This window comes from Cryptotermes secundus, unplaced genomic scaffold (assembly GCF_002891405.2).
Source record: "Cryptotermes secundus unplaced genomic scaffold, Csec_1.0 scaffold954, whole genome shotgun sequence".
Classification (NCBI taxonomy): domain Eukaryota; kingdom Metazoa; phylum Arthropoda; class Insecta; order Blattodea; family Kalotermitidae; genus Cryptotermes; species Cryptotermes secundus.
Genome location: NW_019727792.1, coordinates 67316 through 81368, shown reverse-complemented (window position 1 = coordinate 81368; position 14053 = coordinate 67316). Strand labels below are relative to the sequence as shown.

At 38.3% G+C, this 14053-nt stretch overlaps 1 long non-coding RNA gene across 4 annotated transcripts; it reads left to right on the top strand.

Moving 5' to 3' along the window:
* Window positions 1-3128: 3128 nt before the first annotated feature.
* On the top strand, window positions 3129-11044 carry LOC111865030. Of its 4 annotated transcripts, none has more exons than XR_002842886.2 (5): window positions 3129-3411; window positions 6624-7050; window positions 7221-7444; window positions 9113-9313; window positions 9965-11044. It is a non-coding gene; the product is annotated as an uncharacterized LOC111865030 (long non-coding RNA). The 4 variants fall into 4 exon arrangements; XR_002842887.2 differs by having other exon boundaries at window positions 3129-3487; XR_002842888.2 differs by lacking the exon at window positions 3129-3411 and having other exon boundaries at window positions 5893-6769; window positions 6860-7050.
* Window positions 11045-14053: the final 3009 nt, after the last annotated feature.

Here is a 14053-nt window from a genome sequence, read left to right as displayed (position 1 = left end):
TCCCAACGCAGTACTTCGATTAGGCCACGATAACTTCAAGTAGTTACTATAGGATTCTGACGATGGTGTATAACACGCAGAGAAATTGGGTTTTCGGACTTTATCCATCGTCCTGGTTTTTAAGATAACTAATAAAAAATAAAAACACGACGTTTCGGAAACTGGATCTGTTTCCGTCCTCAGGTCCAGTGATTAGGCTAGCTCTTTCTAAGGGACCCAACAGAGTAGGTGATTTTGCCTCACCTGAGGACGGAAACAGATCCAGTTTCCGGAACGTCGTGTTTTTATTTTTTATTATTTATCTTAAAAACCAGGACGATGGATAAAGTCCGAAAACCCAATATCTCTGCACGATAACTTCCTTCCGTGTCCTTTGCATTTCATCATTCATCTGTATTCCTCTCATTCGACTCTGTGCAGGTTAGCTACTGACAGCGTCATTAAGTGGTCCACAAAGAAAACAACTTAAAGGTAACAGCTTCACCGTTCTGTTAACGGACATGTTTCTTGTGTAAATAAATATTCCAAGGATCCATAAAACGCACATATTATCTTTGCACTATATGCATAAAGCCTATTAATTTAGAGAAAGCCATAAACACAGTAACAGAGTTTGCACTATCAGAAACACCCATCTCACATACTACGTGGTTCTCACTTGGTTCTCACTCGGTTCTCTGCGATGTCCTGGTTCCGAAGGACAGTTAGTGTCGATAATATGAGTCGCATATCAACTTTCTACATATTTTGTACTTAGCCTTTAAGAGCCACTATAATCGCAACCCTCTTTCAGTAACTTCCTGGTTTTATAATTTTGTAGACCTACGTACATTTAAAATTTGTTTCCATTAGGACAGGTTGTGTTAAGGAAGGGGTGTATGATTTTTTTATCACTCTTCCAGGTGCTAAGCACTTATTTTTCTAATTTCGGGCTTTATATGAGGTTATAACTAATATACACGTATAATATTTCACACCGAGGAGCCCGCGCTTCTTACAATGTAGACTCCGTTCTATCTGAAACGCCTCATACTGTATCTCGATGCGTAGGTGGGATGAAGTGGCTTGTCTGAGTGGCGAACGGTGGTCATGCCGGTAAAGGTACTGAAGTTAAACAGTATGTGGTCTATGAAGAAAGCAGTCTTCTGGGATTTGGCACCGTGTATAAGTGGTGTTAACCGACGTTTCGGAGGAACGTATCGCCTCCATCTTCAGGGTAGAAGAAAAAGTCGCTTGCAGATTTCTTATACTTTTTCATCTACCCTGAAGATGGAAGCGATACGTTCCTCCGAAACGTCGGTTAACACCACTTATACACGGTGCCAAATCCCAGAAGACTGCTTTCTTCATAGTCACCGCCGTGAAAGCCTCAAATCTTACACAGTATGTGGTCTATGTTTTAGAAGGTACTGGGTCCTGTACATTCATTTGTCTGGAAAGGCTAAATAAAACCACGGAAATAATCAGTCGCATGAGGATTTAGCAGACGAGACTCTAATTTCTCAATACAAGACTAAATTATCTTACTGTGGTCCGTAAGTGTACACCCAGTAACTCTAGTTTGTTACCGATAGTTTCCTATGACACAGAATTCGGAATTCCTTAGTGCTGATCTTCCGATGGAGTAATGAGGAGAGTAGCTTGCAACAGACTGTGAGATCAGATTTCGGTTCCTGGCAACAGTTATGAATTCTCCCTTCGTCGCCACATCGTGACCGGCTCTCAGGCCTGTCCAGCCTCCTACCGCAGCTCTGAGCTGCTTCAGTTGCCCTCGCATCGTCTGTCTTCATTGAATATACAATGTTTTTCACTACCTGAAAACGATAGCAATAGTAAAGTGTAGCATCAATCCACGTTCCTCTCCTTGTGATGACGGGTTCCGGGGGCAGTGGAACACAGGAGTCGCAGATTTAAATTGTATTTTACGAGTTGGAGCCTTGACGAAAATCTTCGTCCACGACACGAGATCATCCAGTTGAAATCTTGATCTCACTTCCTCCGTCACTCTATGCAGTGCCTGTGTTAGGCAAGTAACGTGCACCAATTTCGTATAAAACGACTTTATTGACTTCCCTGCTTTTAAAATATATGGGGCCTCATCCTTCACAAAAAGCAAGACGATGTCGTGTCGTATACCCTCTGGCTACAATAGAAACACAGACCTGTCTAAAAGTTTACAAATTGTGGAATGATTAACGGATTCTAGCACCTCACTCGTAAGCACAAACAGCTCACCTGGTAAATCAGTTTCCAAGGTTCCAGTGATGTTTGCACCGTAGCGAGCCTTCATATCGCAGGTCTCATCAATAGAAACAAAAATCTTATTCTCATGCGCTTTATTCCTAATCATTTCCAGGATATTGTTGTAGCATTTGGAAAGGTAGTGGATTCATCCGAGATAGAACGACCAAAATTCACTTACAGAAAATGTTTCAGTTTTTCATTTTTCAGAACACAAAGCGGAATATTTGCGGACACCAGAGCATCACTCAGATCTGTGAAAAAAAATTCCAATGACTTATTTCCGCCTTCAGATGAACACTGTTGCAGTAACATTTGCACAGAGTTCTTTTTGTTCGAAATTTGCACTGTTCGTATATTCTTGTTGCGGCCGATATGTTGTACCGTGAAACATTTTTCTGCAGTTAATTTTGTGTCACACATCTTACAGTATAGAATTTTACAGTCAGTTGAAAATATATGTCATCTCCAAATCCAGTTACAATGTGCTTTTAAATGACACGATTTAGATGGCTTTGCTTTAGGCATCGTGATGAAATGAATCACTCTAGTGCACATTCACATTTCTGAAAACATGAAGAAAAATTCCCGAAAATGGCTAAAATGAAAAAAAAATACTCTTGAAAGTCCAAAATACCGAAAACTTCCCCCCCCCCCCCGAGAAAATGACCTAAAACTTAAAAATGACGGAAAGTGACAAAAATGACCCATAAAACTTACATTTCTGTAACCAGCAGCTCGTCTCCGGGACTTATATATTTACGGGCATCGAATAGGATACAAGGAAAAAAAGATGACATGTCATCAAAATCCAGGCCCTGGTTATCACAAACTATTTTAATAGATTGTGATTGGTAGAGAGAGAGAGAGAGAGAGAGAGAGAGATGAGTTACCAGTCGGTCAACTGAATACAGACAGGAACAGTGTCTGAAAAGAGCAAAAAATAATAACCAAAATCTATTTGAGCACAAATAACGGCTTATTTTCTTCGATATTAAAAATTAAGCGTATATCTTATCAAATAAGTGGCTGATAGTGAACGTTTTATTCCTTTGTTCTACATACTCTTGTACCACGCTTAGTTCGTAGGCCATTTTCAGCCATATTGTGAACATTTTGCAGAACTTTTTATACCAGCGATTCCAAAACAATTTTTTACCTACAGCTGTTGTAAGATTGAACAGTACTAGTTTTAGAGTAGTGTTCTTGTTATTTTGTACCTTTATTCAGTCCGATTTGTATTTATGTAAGTGTGCTGATAGGCGTTTGAAAATATAATTAATAGTATAGTCAAGTGCATCAGATTTTATTGCTTTTGTTAAGATAGAATAATACTAGGTTCAGCGAAGTGTATTGTAATTTTAGAACTTAAAGTGGTTGATTTTATATTTTCTTTACGTGCCGGTAGGCCTAACCTACAAAAAGAGTGTGTGAACGTGTTTAATCGTAATATGGTGAAGTTTAGAGTGGGCTGTAAGCTATTTTTATCAGCACTTAAGTATCTTGTAGGTCTTAGATACATAAAAATATTTGTCAGTTGTCCTTAAATTTCCAATTAGTACCAGGTTATAGACTTAACTGTGAGTGACAATGGCCACAAAAGGTAATGACTTATCAGGTAAATGTGGGGCCTGCATTAGCCAGGGGATAGGGTGGGAGGATTGTGGCCAGTGGTTTCATTGGGAGTGTGCTGGTACAAACAGTGAATTGGCCTTATTGCCTTGGTACTGCAACTCCTGTGTGCAAGCCATGGTAATAAAGAAGCAAGAGGAGACAATCTTGAGTTTGAGTAGGGAGCTTGAATTTACAAAAACTGAGATTAGCTTCTTAAAAGAGGAATTAAATTTAGTTGATAATTGTCCTGAATAATTTAGGACTATATTGCACTCCCGAAGGAAACATAAGATTGTTTCCTCATCATTAGATACTAAGTTTACTTCAACCAATCGATTTGAACATTTAGCTATGCTAGAGCCCCAAACTGATGGTAACTCTGTAGACCAGCCAGCCAGTGCTGAATATAGTTATAAACCTATATTTAAGGCAAAGCCTAAACATCAGATTCTTGTACTTGGTAGCAGTCATGGTAGGGGTATCAGATAGAGGCTTCAAAATGCTATGGGAGATGGATATGCTGTGACCAGCATATTCAAGCCCAATTCTGAGCTGAGGAGTGTCACTGGGGACAGAAAATTTGTGTAAGGATCTTAATAAAGAAGATCAAGTAGTTATAGATGGGGGGCAGGAAACAGTTTAGATAGGAACCTCAATTACCAAATTGAGAAAGACATAAGTGACATTGCTCAAAAAACCAGTCACACCAATGTGAAGATCGTTGGCCTTCCCTGGTGACATGACAAGCCATGGGTTAACAGGTGGGTAAGGGACGTTATTCTTTGACTTGAGCGTTCGCTTATGGGGATTGGCAGGACTCACATTGATGGGATTGATGTCTCTTCAATAATGAGGAATAAGCATACTGTCCATGGTCTGCATCTTAATCCTCAAGGCAAGGACAAGCTCACGCGACTCATTGTAGAGAGCTTTAAGGGAAGACACATTCCAGTTGTCATGGGTGTTCAGAATCTTTTTTTAGGTTAAGCAGTGCAAGTAAGGTTTACCAAGTAAAAGAAATTGCAAAAGAAAATAATCCTTCAGCTAGTAATAAATGCCAAGAAATAGAACAAAAAAAGAAATAACAGCTCGATAAAATCAATACAAAACAAAGTACTAAGAGTATTCCATCAGAATATAAGAGGACTGAGAAATAAATCAAATGAATTAACAAGCTTCATGCGTTCAAGTCTCCCGCACATACTGTGCCTTACTGAACATCACATGAAGCAGCTGGAATTAGAACATTTTCACACAGAAAATTATAATTTAGGGGCTAGATATTGTATAAAAACGCTAGAGAAAGGAGGAGTGAGTATTTTTGTATATAAAAACGTGAAATTTACTAAAATAAATTTAGAAGATTATTGCAAAGATCAGGATCTAGAAGCCTGTGTTTTAAAGTTAGACTCTACTTTTTCTGACATTTGTATACTGACTTTATATAGAGCCCATCTGGGAATTTTGATCAATTCTTAGATAGATTGGAAACCATCCTCATTGTACTGCATAGTCCAAAAGTTGAATTTCTAATTTGTGGTGATATAAATGTAAACTATCTCACTGATAGTAATAGGAAACTAAACTTAGATTCTTTGTTATTATCTTACAATCTCTGCAGTACTGTTAAATTTCCCACAAAAGAGTTCAAAATAACTCAAGGTTAGCGATAGATAATATATTCGTTGATAACTCAAAAATAAGAGACTATACTATAGGACCCTTTATAAATGGCTTGTCCGATCATGAGGCCCAACTCATAGAAATAAATAATATTAACCTTCACCCCAGTAGTCAACAATATAAAACAGTAAGGAAAATCAACAAGCATACGATGGCAGATTTTGTTACAAAATTAAGTAATGAATCTTGGGACACTGTATTTGACAGCAGTGATATGGATTCTAAATTTAATTCTTTCTGAACACATACTTGAGGATCTTTTATTCAAGCTTTCCCTTAAAAATAGTAAAAAATGACATAAAAACAAAACCACCTGGATAACTGTTGGAATCAGTGTAACAGGACGCTAAAATATAACATTAAGAAATTCTATTTATTTATTTATTTATTCACTTCACATCCATGGATCATTATACATGACATAGGACAAGTCAAAACACTCTATAATCCAATACAACGATACAATAAGACAATACAATGATACAATAATAGAATAATAAGAAGAACAATATAATTTTATACTAATATAATAATTAAATGATGAGCACTATATTTATCAGTCACAACACATCAAATTTGAAAATAGATTAACGACATGTTTCGGCTATTTAGCCTATTTAACCTATTTTCTGTGTTCATTCATTGCACTAATTCAAGCTCTGACATTCTCGTGACGGGTCACTAGAACACACAGAGACACTAATAGACGCCACTCAGAAAGAGACTTCAGTAGATCAACAGCGACAGCTGTGAAATGCTGATATGCAAGCGTTATCAAACCATACTGAGGTTTCTGTCCACTGCTGCCACGGCAAGCACACAGTGACGAGTTTGTGAACTTCATTGTCAGACCTCATACCAACCTTTTTATGGAAAATTTTCACCTGTTGGTCACATCTTCCATATTTTCTCAGAAGGGATCCCTTTACAAAGTATGTACGAATAAATTTGTAAAGAATCCATACATTTGGATACATGAGTAAGGGAATATTTATCATTATACTGCTTATTTAATGGGAATGTAGGATCAACAATTTTTCCGCATAAACAGGGCATTGTGGAGTTATGTTGCATTTGTGCCTCAGGGGTTCAGCTACCACTGGAAATGTACGAGCTTCATGCCACCTGTGATGGCACCAGCATCAGGCTTTGTTTACCAAGTGGACCAGGACTCAGGATGGTTAGTTAGGACCTCAGGAACTGTCCTGTCATGTTCCTGTCCCAGCTTGTGGTATGTACGGCAGCATGATCACTCCACCCAGACCCAGCTGTTACTGTGCTGTCCATTGGTTTGTCCTAATCTGAAATGTTTCTGTAACAGGTGTTCCAGCACCACTGGCTCAGGTGAGCAGCATCCCAGTCTCCGCTGAGATGAATAGTGACAGAGTTGTATGAGAGGCTGGTGACAGCAGGGATTCTTCCATATGGAAAAGCTGATGCAGATTGTAAAAACAAAGAAGAGGCTAATTCTACAAAACCTGTGGACTTCAGTCAGGCTGAAACATTAAATATGTAAGAATTTACAACTTTAACATCTGGTTTCTTCCTTCGGGAACAGTTGTGATGCTGAAAGACAAATGTGGTAGACCTAAATTGCTATAAACATCAGTTTCTGAATTCTGCTCTCTACATTGGATTCATATTATTAACAATCTAATTGTTATCATCGTGTTCACTTCCAGATGTCAGCCTGGTTTAGTGGCTCTCCTGCATTCTGGCATTCCCTGTAGCTCCTGTGGCATTTGTTTCCCTCCAGAGGAACGTATGAAATACAGGCAGCATTTGGATTGGCATTTCCGTCAGAACAGGCGTCTGAAGGACAGTGGTGCCAGTCAGAATAGAGGATGGTATTTTAGTGTCTCAGATTGGATGCAGTTTGAGGAGATTGAAGAGTCAGAGGAAACAGGTATGAGTTGCAATTCTTATGTAGATATGACATGGAGGACTGCATAGAAAATGTCTCCTTTGCCACAGGAACATCTTTACCGAACCGTTGCCTAGCAACACAAGGAGAGAGAATTAACCAAGCCTTTGTTTAGCAGTGATAGGGATACACATAGAGAGACAGACTGATGTCAGGGCTTAAGGAAGAGCACTGTGAGATGGGCTCAGGTGCCATGATGTGCATATAAAGTTTTGTAAAGACTGGTTCAGGCATTCAGAAATTAAGGGGGGGTGTATTCAGAGTTACACTGACAGATAAGTTGGAGAGATCTTATAACTCTACTTCAGGAAGGTAGGCAAAATGGCTATAAGGGGGTGATGTTGCAGAAATCGAACATAATTTCCCTGCAAGAATCTCTTGAGACCTACAAAAGTATCACAGTACTCATTGTCACGTAGATTGATTGTTGTCCTTGACATACACATGTAGAAAACCTGTATCACTTGCCCAGTTGTCCTCTGAGAGAGAGAGAGAATCCCCCCTCCCCCAATTACATAACCTGCAGATGACAGAAGAAGTTTGTCATAGCAATATACTGTTGACTGTTGAATGCATAAATGGGTGATCTCATGGATGAGGTATATGAGAAGATGTTTGAAGACAATGAAGCAGGGTATTACATTGGCAGAGAAAGGGTCTGGTTTGGTTGAAGCAGTCAGCAGTGTCGAGTTTTGCGTTCATGATCGGTGTCAGTGGTAAAATTGCCTTCTAGCCTGTGACTTACTGATGCGTGTGAATCAAGTAAAAGTAGTCGATTGAATAAATAAATTATTTAAACCATGGACAAATTGATTTACTTTTAAAATGAAGTCGAGTTGACTTGAATGGTACATTTCATGCACATGCTCCACTTCTGGACTTCATATAACTGACAGAACTGAGTTTTTATTGTTTATGTGTTGGTATCTTTGTTAGAAAAGCCATGAACACAAAAAGGCTAGTGTTTTTTTTGTCAGTAATTTCAGCTAATGGTAGGTTGTTGAGCAGTCATGTAACACTTAGAGAGTATGATCTTCTGGGTTGTAACACTGTGTTGTTCTGGGGAAGCCCAATGTTTCAAAGGAACACAACACCTCCATCTTCAGGGTTGAAGAGCAAGCTAGGAAGAAGCAGTCAGGTAGGCTTGCTTCATGTTTTTGCTGGTTTCTTGCTTCTGTCATGAAGCTGGAGGTATTATGTTCATCTGAAACCAACCACACTGCTTTACAAACCAGAAGCTAATACTGTTCATAAAGAGTGTATTCATATTCATCTTCTAGAGTGTAATGCCATTTAGTCTGTTGAAAGTTAACTGACAGTGGTTCGGAGGAATATGTCGCCTTTGTCTTCGGGTCAGAAAATAAACCAAACAAGAAGCCAGCTTGAAGCAGGTAGAGCTGCGTGCTGATTTCTGTTTATTAACAGTGACTTTTAGATTTAGACAAAGTCCTGACCATAGCATTAATGAGCTGCTGAAAGTAAGAGGTTTAATGCAGCTGTGTGGGTGATGACTGTTAATTTGAGATAGAGGTAGGTGAAAAGAAAATGCTGGAGTATGCACCAGCTTCTCTTATTACCCTTCAGAAAGTACTGTAATATCGGCATATAATTCTTTCTAATTTTGAGGACCGTGCTGGTTTTGAGTTGCAGAGGGCTGCAAACGTGGCAGATACGGAGGTTGAAGATGTTCCCAGTGTTTCTGCAGGAGAGAATCCTGATGACAAAATTTGCTCAATGTGTGCTGATAAATTCAAAAATGTTTTTAATGATGAAGAAGAAGAATGACAACTGCTTGGGGCAGTAAGAATAGATGGAAAGACGTTTCACCCCCTTTGCGGTGAAGATTACGAGGTTAGTATATTTGTTATGATGTTACTCTTACTCTGAGAGATGGAGAGGAACTGGGATAGCCTAGTTAGTCTTTCCCTGGCCTATGCCACCACCAGGTAATGGTCAATATCACAATCTGCTGCTCTGAATGATTGGACATCAAGTATACTTGAATGCCGTCGCCTATCTATGAAAATATGGTCGATTTGATTGTGTATCTTCCCATCATGAGATGCCCAAGTAAATTTATGGATGTTACGATGTGGGAACGTTGTACTTTTGACAGTAAGATTTTTTTATGTGGCAAAGTTTACTGCTCTAACTCCATTATCATTACTAATTTTATGCAAACTTTCATTCCCAATTGTTGGTTTGAAAATATCTTCCCTCCCTACTTTGGCATTGAAATCTCCTAGCAAAATTTTCATAGGGTACTTTGGGAATTTATCAGATACATGTTCTGGTTCTTCATAGAACCTGTCTTTTATGCCATCAATTTTATCTTCTGTTGGGGCGTGAACATTCATAACAATGATATCACACCAGCGACCTTTTAGTATCATATATGATATCCTCTCACTAACAAACTCTACCCTCTTAACTGCTGATGCAATTCTGTTATGTGTGAGAAAACCTGTACCTAATTCATGATTTTCATTCCCTTCTCCATAGAAAAATGTATATTCACCTACTGGTGCGATGCCACCTCCGTCCGATCTGGAAACACTGGCTGCATAAATTGCAGACAAAACAGAAGAATCAACAGATGGTAAGCTTAAATGCCATAATGTGTCAGGCTAATGTGAAAGCATACGTCTTAATTCCAGTATTTGATTTTTGAAAATCGAGAACACAACTAAGTGGAAACATGAAAGGAAACAACCACACTGAACAAACTTTTATATGGCATATGGATCTACTATAAGAAGAAAAGCAATTTATGGAAGTGATATTAGTATATTAGGATGATTTAATTTATAGGTCTTAGGTGCCCAAAATTTTAATTTTGTTCAGAGTACTGTCGATTTTACTTTGTGTCATAGGGTTACTCCTGTACCAGACTACTGGCACACCATCCCAGAACACATTAAGCTTCAAATCACTCTGTTGCCGAGTACAAACTGGAAATTGTTGCACAAAAATGATATTCTCATGCAAGTGTTTCTTCAAACCAGCTGTGTGCTATATTTTACTGATCTTGGTCTCACTTTGCACCTGACTGGCCGTGAAACTTTCTGCCAAATTCTTTCATAGCGGTTAAATATTTGCTAGTTCCCATCAGTTCTTTGGTTTTTGGTAACAGTGTTGTCACCAGGAGGTGGCATTGTTGTTTTAAAATGTTTCGGTAGAAAACTGTATAATTAATTTCTCCTTATGTTACTACAATTTTCCACAAAATGGTTTCCCATTTCTTTCATGCACTTTATATCTTATTCAGCGTATGTTTAGTATTGGGCAGTTTATAGCTCCACTTTTTTTAAAATTTAATTTTGTTTGAATGTTTATGTAAACCATGCAGTGGTTGTCTGTAGTATTAGTTCTTTTGGCGTTTTACATTCTGATGGTGCTAGATGTCAAGTTCAGCGTTCATATTCAGTTTGTACTGATCCAATTTTCTGTGACTTCCTGTATGATGGGGGGGGGTCAATATAATTTTGCTTTAATTAAATGTTTTTATTGTTATATATAAAAGTTTATAACCTTTGTTTGTGCAAATAAGTTTTGGAAAAGAATAAATATGTTTTACATGAAGACTACTCTCTTTTCTGGCTTCCCATCCCACATTAAATTTAGTTTAAGTGGTAATAGTTGTAGGAAACAAACACTATGATTTCTTGGTATTTCGTTTCTGAAAAATATAAATTTTACAAATTATTTAGTGGCCATTTTAATTTCATGGCTTTCTACATGCACTTGCACACAACCCCGTTGTAGAATATATATGTAACATGTATTTCAGAATCTGAGAATATTTTCTTTTGTTATGATTGGTATAATAATTACTAACTTAATGAATAGAAAGACTAAAACTCAGGTTCTTCTTGTTTACAGTAATCAACTTCATTTTTTTTTCAATTCATACTGACACTTCTTTCAACCATAAGTACAATTAACATGAAGTTCAAGAACACAATTGATTGCATGGCACTTCAGATAAAATACAACAAGAAAGATATGACTTTTGCACTAATTACAGTCATTGGATCTCACAGTATAATTTGTAGTTGTGAGGCCATTGTGGAAATGTTTGGTATACATGTATTAATTGCAGGAACATTTCAGATCCCATTCAAAACCAGCATAAAGTAAATTTCCATATTTTTGGAGCTTCAGTTACCATCATAACATGTCATACAAATCTGTCTTGTGCAATTTATCTTGAAGAAATGAGAAATTATCTGGCCTCACAAAGCCCTTCCATTTGAGGAGCTAGTTGGTCAACTGCCGAAACCGAGAGAAGGTCAGCATGTTTGCTAGACTTATTATTGTACCTTCATTGACCACAGATAGCACTCCCAATGTGTTTGGAAAGCACAGACTTTCTGTGGTACTGAAGATTTCTCTTTTGTCTGATGCTGTGTACATAACGTGTAGTCATCACCCCTCTCCTATCATACACATTGGGTATCACTAGGTCACTGAATGAGGTGAAGGCAAGAGCATTATTGTACCTGTTTTTCAAATGAATTTCTGTTTTGTAGGCCTACATAAGCAACAAAAGGAGAGCACGCTATTATCTTGTGTCTCCCATTCATAATGAAATCCTCACCGCATGCATCAACAAGCACAAAAGTAGTTCCTGTGACTCTTGATGTGCCCATTGATTTGATGACGTTTTGAATAATGGCATATGACATTCAGGGAAACCTTTGATGTCTGGATATTGCTTGAAAAGTGATTGGTGGACTGTAACCAGATAGCATGTAGACATCAGCAGGGTCTAACAAATAGTGCTTGGAAAACCCGGCCTATAGGATGCTTGCAGTAAAACATGCTGTTAACATGATTCAGAAGCCTGCATATTTTCGGTTTCAGACAGGCGTTCGATTAAAGTTAATGCAGGTACTTGTAGATGAAAAAATATTGCATGTGACATATTCGATGTATTTGTGACCAAAATCACGAAATTCCTGTTAGCTACATATGTACATACATTACAAACCAAGATACCGCTCTACTTCTGATCGGAGTAGCATAGCAGAACCTGATGAAAGCCGGAACAATTTTTAATTTGAGGTATATGTTTATTTTTTTATTGCTAGTGGGGTGGGACTAAGTCCCTTGTACTGCGGCCACTTCTGGCCTATTGTACCAGCCCCAGATGATAGGTGAGGGTGATTGTGGAGCAATTGGTGGAATGAAGATTGGCAGGGGAAACCGAAGTACTCTGAGAAAACCTACCTCAGCGCCACTTTGTCCACCACAAATCCCACTTGAACAGACCTGGGATCGAACCCGGGCCGCCGTGATGGGAAGCCAGCGACTAACCGCTTGAGCTGTGGTGAGGCCCAAGGTATATATCTGCATGAAGATAAAAAATACTGCACACTTAACATTCCGTTTATGAGTCAAATCGTAAGTCAAAAATTAGTACAGAATTACTGGGTTTTGGACTTTTTCCATTGTCCAGAAATAGATAATAGAGGACACTCTAGGTACTCTATCTAGATTTCCGGACAATGGGAAAAGCCCCAAAACCCAATAATTCTGTATGTCATCCACCATCGTCAGAACCCTCTAGAATCAAACGTTCATATTACGTACATAAACTAAGCTAAGCCTGTTAACTGCTCAGTTTTCTTTCCTCCCACCAAATGTGCAGTATGATATGGCATATTGTAAGCTCTTTGGCGATGATAGAATTTAATTCATTCCCATTTGTGATAGAAATGTTTCTTCTCAATTACATTTCAGAAAGGATTAGGCCCCTAGGTATAGCGCCTAAGTCAAGAGATAATTTTTTTACATGACGCATTTTAATTAATCCAGGCAACACATTTCAACAACAGTCAACATGTAAACAATGACCAATGTGCAGTTTCGCAGAGAGGAATAATGAACGTACCAGTTGCTTCCAGGGCCAACACAGAAATAAACGAATAAATTGTAGTATACCATTATACGATGTGGTTATGTAGAGGGGACTTCGTACATATAGTTTATAACACAACATGACGGTCCAACACAATATTCCAACGAATAAGTTCTTATGTGTGTCTTTCCAGATCTTCCTTGTTTCTTATCGCTGGTTTAATGTTCCTCGAACAGAATATAGTCCTATTGTCATATACTCATATGCATGTAAATGAATAATAAATAATAAGTAAATTAGTGAATTCTTCTGAGTCGCAGAATATTTAGCCCGGATATATGAAAGAGATAGATTTCCAAAACTTTGGAATTTCATTCTATATTTAGGTTGCTGGTCTTCATTAGTACCTGAGGCATTTAACATATTATATATATACAAATATTTGTATATATTGTCGCGTATCGGGCGTATATCGCGACAAATAACTTCACGCCGTATTTTATATAGCGAATTTTATTTCACATCCGCTCTTACAATCACCCAATTTACCGATTTACGATTACTGCAGTATCACAATTAGTACACTCCAAATACCAGAACACAACTGACTAGTTGCTGGCTAACTCGGAACTAACTCGGAGGTAGCTCGAGGACTCACTCGGCGGTAGCTCCAGGACTCACTGACTGACTCAGTACAACTGACTGGGAATAGCCTTCGCTGCTCCTTA